The sequence below is a fragment of the Herpailurus yagouaroundi genome, unplaced genomic scaffold, assembly GCF_014898765.1.
Source record: "Herpailurus yagouaroundi ecotype Mexico unplaced genomic scaffold, PumYag 185, whole genome shotgun sequence".
NCBI classification, from domain to species: domain Eukaryota; kingdom Metazoa; phylum Chordata; class Mammalia; order Carnivora; family Felidae; genus Herpailurus; species Herpailurus yagouaroundi.
The window spans coordinates 1,859,925-1,865,489 of NW_024412416.1; the positions used below are offsets into that span (position 1 = coordinate 1,859,925).

Sequence of the window (5,565 nt, forward strand, 5' to 3'; positions counted from 1 at the left end):
CTTCCGAGGCTGGGGACTGGCTGGTAAGGGGAAGGATGGCCAAAAAGAGACACTTCCTTGAAACCCACCCAACCGTAATGTCTTCTTCCCTCCCTCTTAGCCCCCTTGTTCCTCGCGGACCGTGCGTCTGGCGCAAATTTGTTCACACTTTCCACTCTACGTTCTCAGAATTTATTGATCTATTTTTTAAAAAATCTATCCTCTTTCCTCGTTTGACAGAGCAAAGGGAAAGGCATTTTTCACAGTTTTCCAAATGCCATGTGCCTCAAAATCTGATGGATGAGTGATTCCTTTAATAAAGAATACATAAAAGGGGCACCTGGGTGGCTCAGTCAGTTAAGCGTCTGACTCTGGATTTCGGCTCAGGTCATGATGTCACAGTTCACAAGTTCGAGCCCCGGGTCGGGCTCTGCACTGACAACGTGGAACCTGCTTGGGATTCTCTCTTCCTCTCTCTCTCTCTCTCTCTCTGACCCGGTCCATCTCTCTCTGAAAATAAATAAATCAACATGAAAAAAAAATAGAGATGATGTAAGAGAACAAAATAAACCTTATCTCGTTAGACTTTCAAAAATAAAGCGGGGTTTCTTAGTCACCCGTGATTGTGATCCTTCTGCAAACATCAAGGTGCTGTGAGGGAAGGGACTGGGCTTCCTGGGTCTCTACTCTCAGCTTGGGGGTGAAGGTGGGGGTGGGTGGGTGAAACTCTCCCTTCCTCCACGGACCGTCTCGAAGGGGAGGAATGGCTGGAAATTGAGCCGGAGTGATTCGGTAGCCGATAAAGAAGAAAGTCTGACTATCAGAGTCTCTAAATAACCCTGCAACCAAGCCCAACAGCTGGCTGAAACAGCTGAAACAGCACGCTGACACCTGGCTGGGGAAGGAATGCCCTGGAGAGGGTCGGGGTGGATGTTTAGGTCACGGCGGCAACGTGACCTGATCAGAAGGGCTTTAGCTTGAATTTAGAAGAAGAGCGAGACAGACGCCCAGATAAGCCTGTGGAGCCAGTTGCTGTGGAGGGAAGGTTTGACTCACACAGGAGGAGCCTCGTGATTCACAGAGAAAATTATTTGGAAGGGGCTGGAAACGGCGCATGCAGCCTGGGCTGCCGACATCATAACGCACAGTTCTCTGGTGATAACGTGCATTTGAGGTCGAGACAGAGGGTAGTAAATGCAGGCTTCCAGGATCGGGTGACCTGGTGTGATAAGAACTCAAGATAGGACTACAGGGAGTAAAAGGGGCAAACTTTTTTAAAGTTATTTTTTATTACTTTTTAGGGGTGCCTGGGTGGCTCAGTCAATTAAGCGTCCAACTTCAACTCAGGTCATGATCTCGCGGTTCGTGGGTTCGAGCCCCACGTCAGGCTTTGGGGCTGACAGCTCGGAGCCTGGAGCCTGCTTCGGATTCTGTGTCTCCCTCTCTCTCTGCCCCTCCCCTTTTCATGCTCGCGCTCTCTCTCTCTCTCTCTCTCTCTCTCTCTCGACAAATGGGGGGGAGGGGCAGAGAGAGGGAGAACTGACTGGCGCCCCATCAAACTATTTTTAAATGACCAGTTAGAAGGGAAACTGGAACAGGCCTCCAGGTGCACAGAGCACAGCCACGGATTGAGGGCCATGGCACTGGGCCCCGGGGATGTGATGACAATGGAGGCAAATATGCTTTCTGCCCTCACGGAGCCTACAGACTAGTGGGGAGGGCGTAGAAAGTAGGGCATGTTTAAGGAATTGAGGTGCCCGGGATTCAACACCAATCCCGTCCAGACTCCCGCCTCAACAACGTCTCTCCAATAAACAGATCGACAAGCGTTTGGCGCCCTGGTGGTTTTAGTCGTCAAATTAAGAGCACAACTGCCTTATTGGGGGACATAGCAACCATTGAAATCTGGCCGGGGAATTGGGGATACGTACCAACACTTCAACAAAAGGTAATGTTACTGTGAACACTAAAGTCCTAGTCCTTGATTTAGGGATTGTTGACCTTGAAAGCGTATATCCCTCACCCCTGATTTTTTTTTTTTTTCCTTTCTCATCTATTCAGGCCGAGGAAAACCTTGTCCTCGCATTTCACACTCGGATGGATTTCTAAAAGACCCAGTCTCTCAAAATTTTTAAAAAGTGTTTACTTATTTTTGAGAGAGAGAGAGAGAGAGAGAGAGAGAGAGCATTAGCGGGGAAGGGGCAGAGAGAGGGGGAGACACAGAATGAGAAGCAGGCTCCAGGCTCCGAGCTGTCGGCACAGAGTCCGACATGGGGCTCGAACCCATGAACCATGAGATCGTGACCTGAGCTGAAGTCAGACACTTAACCCACCCGACCACCCAGGCATCCCCACCTCCCCCCCACCCACCCCCCAGGTCTCTCTTAGAACTGCCAGTCTGTGGCGGAGGTCACGCACCATAAAGCCAGGCAGACAAACAGTGCTGAGGTCAAGAAATTCTCTTGACTTACCAAAACTCTGAAGAATGCCTCTTGCGGTCGCCTGGGTATCTCAGAAATTAGTGAGATGCAAATTATGTGACCTGCCTGTTTGCGTCAGGGGTCCTTGCCATGCTTCAGGGCTTATCTGACACAAGCATACCATAATTACAGGATAGCTCTGGGGACTGGCTTCAATTAGCCAACCGCTTCTCAGTTATCATTATATTATCCGTATTTATAGCATTTGACATTCTCACACTGCTCTTTAATCATATTGCGTGTGGGGTGCCTTCATCTAAATCTTTCCACATACTTGGGGTACCAGATGTTCCTGTCCTCTGCATCTTCCAGGTGGTAAAACAGAGCATGCGGCCGTGTCCGAGGACAGCCGCCGACAGTTACAGTCTCGGGGCACTTGGGCAGGTGGGTGGCGGTTATTTTTTTTAATGTTTGTTTATTTTTGAGAGAGAGAGCAGGGGAGGGGCAGAGAGAGGGGGAGACCCAGAATCCGAAGCGGGCTCCAGGCTCCGAGCCGTCAGCACAGAGCCCCTGACGCGGGGCTCGAACTCACGAACCGTGAGATCATGACCTGAGCCAAAGTCGCACGCTCAACCGACCGAGCCCCCCAGGCGCCCCTGGTTAGTGGCAGTTAAACATTCAAACCAAGGGCGCCTGGGTGGCGCAGTCGGTTAAGCGTCCGACTTCAGCCAGGTCACGATCTCGCGGTCCGTGAGTTCGAGCCCCGCGTCGGGCTCTGGGCTAATGGCTCAGAGCCTGGAGCCTGTTTCCGATTCTGTGTCTCCCTCTCTCTCTGCCACTCCCCCGTCCATGCTCTGTCTCTCTCTGTCCCAAAAATAAATAAACGTTGGAAAAAAAAATTAAAAAAAAAACAAACACATTCAAACCAAGGCAAAGGCCCGTGGGGTAAGGTTGTGCAAGTCGATGACACACCAAGGCACTAAAGGCAAAAACGTGGGTCTTTAGTTCAAAGACCTGAGGACCGGACTTGCTTAAGCAGACCAACGGAACGTCTGGAGCCCAGGGTCTTGACAACCGCCGGGGCACAGAGCCAAGAGCCGTCACGGGGCCTCGCTGTCGTTTACGCCGGGCTAGCTCTGGAACCCTTGCTCCCCCCCCTCCTCACCCCCCACCCCCTTCCTCTCCGGGTCTGCGAGCTCTATAGTCTGTTCTGGCCTTTGCCCATCTCCGCGTTGGACGGCGAAGCTTGGGGCAGGGAAGGGAGGGTTGTCTGAATCTGAAATATGAATGTAGGATCCCCCCCCGCCCCCGTCTGCTCCCTGCTGATTCTCCCTCCCACGCAGGTGGACCCCACGGCAGAGATTCTGACAGAATCCGTTTATGGATGGACACTATGACCGGTCTGACTTGCAGCGGCCCCGGGCTCTCCCGGGCACATCCAGTTCCGGGGGCGCAGCCACCTGCTGAGATGACTTTCTTTGCCCAGCCATCGGAAAGGATACCTCTCTGTCATTCCACATCGGGTTGGAGAACACAGCCACCCCCACTCCGGCCTCCAAGGTCTCTTGGTTTCACTGTAACTCGTAAAGCTCACCCTCAAGTCTGCAGATCTGGAAATGATTTGAATGCGGGGCTGGATTTGTTAGAAATGGGGTTTTGGCCCTAAATATAAAACCAACCAAATGTTAGATTGCGTGCTGTTTTCTCCTCCTGACTTAATGGTGAATGTGGTGCTTAGGTGTTGTTTTCTTTAATGAGACGAGCAGTTTCAAAGATGAATGACCTGTCCTGAGATTTCCTCGTCCAGTTCAGCGTTTGACCAAGCGGGGCAGGCTGGTTTTGTCAATGTCCTCACTCAGCAAAGTTCTTTTCAAGGAATGGCCTTCCGGAGCCTCAGCCAGACCCTCGCTGCTGCTCAGCATGGGGTCACACATTGTCCCTTACTCCCAGGCGGTGTTTCAAGCCTCAGCTTTACTTGTTAACCCGTCCAGCCCAAGGGTATCCCCGCATGATGTCTCAGCAGACAGCTCACCGACCTGCTGAAGGATCCTCCAACCTGCCTTCTTACCCTCGTCGTGTCTTCCTTCACCTTTCTGCTCCCGTTTGCAGCTGACCCTGCCAGTGGAATGTCGTCTTTGGTCAAGCCCGGTCCTCTCCTTGTGCTTTTGATCCTTACCGTCCTCTTTCTCCGCTCCCTCCGTCAGGCACCCCTCCTGCCTGCAAAAACACCATGTCTCTGTCTTATCAAAGAAACGCCCTTCCCTAAAAACAAAACGTAGCCCTATGGCTTGTCTACGACTCACCATCAAGTTCTCTACGCCACGCTCTACACCCAGGTGGGAGTTGAACAGCGTCCGCCAGAGTTCACGTCCCCTCGGATGCTCGGAATGTGACCTGATCTGGAAATAGAGCCTTTGAAGAATTAATTAGTTGAGAATCTCTAGGGGCGCCTGGGTGGCTCAGTCGGTTGAGCATCTGGTTTCGGCTCAGGTCATGATCTCACGGTTCGTGGGTTCGAGCCCTGCGTCGGGCTCTGTGCTGACAGCTCGGAGCCCGGAGCCTGCTTCGGATTCTGTGTTTCCTTCTCTCTCCGCCCCTCCCCCGCTCACACTCCATCTCTCTCTCTCTCTCTCTCTCAAAAATAAATAAGCATTAAAAAAATTAAAAAAAAAAGAATCTCTGGGTGACATCATCACGGATTTGACGTTGGGTCAGCGGCTGGGTCTCTCTTCACCTCCTATTTGGTTTATGGCCCCGCCTCCCTTGTCCCGTCGTCTCCCACCAACCCTCACTCTGCCGCTCCTGGTACTTTGCTAAAGCATATGCTACTCTTCTGATGGAAAATGCCAGATGGTTCCCCACCGTCTGGAGAAGTTCAAGGTGCCGGCCCTGACATTTTGTAATTCCTCCGTAATTTAGTCCCAGTGCGTATAAACTGATTTTATGCTGTGCCTCTTAACCCCACTAAGTCTGCCCTGAACAGTGTGTTCCAACCTTGGGGTCACTGCTGTCCCCTCCCCAAGCCTTTTTAGGCAGTGTTTCCTAATTACCCTCCACCCCCGCTGGAAATCTTAGTGGCACAAATAACAGTATATACTTGTCACGTTCCGTGCCCCTTTGGGGCGCCACAAATCATTGGGCCATCTAAGGGTGCTTTCACCGAAAG

The 5,565-nt window shown here is 51.8% G+C and overlaps 1 long non-coding RNA gene across 2 annotated transcripts; it reads right to left on the reverse strand.

The window, feature by feature from the left end:
• Positions 1 to 441: 441 nt before the first annotated feature.
• LOC121042283 (uncharacterized) lies at positions 442 to 4,896 on the reverse strand. 2 transcript variants are annotated; one of them, XR_005796076.1, is made up of 3 exons: positions 4,703 to 4,896; positions 4,468 to 4,616; positions 442 to 489 (listed from the first exon to the last, which is right to left on the reverse strand). It is a non-coding gene; the product is annotated as an uncharacterized LOC121042283 (long non-coding RNA). The 2 variants fall into 2 exon arrangements; XR_005796075.1 differs by lacking the exon at positions 442 to 489 and having other exon boundaries at positions 4,352 to 4,616.
• Between the last annotated feature and the right edge of the window lie 669 nt (positions 4,897 to 5,565).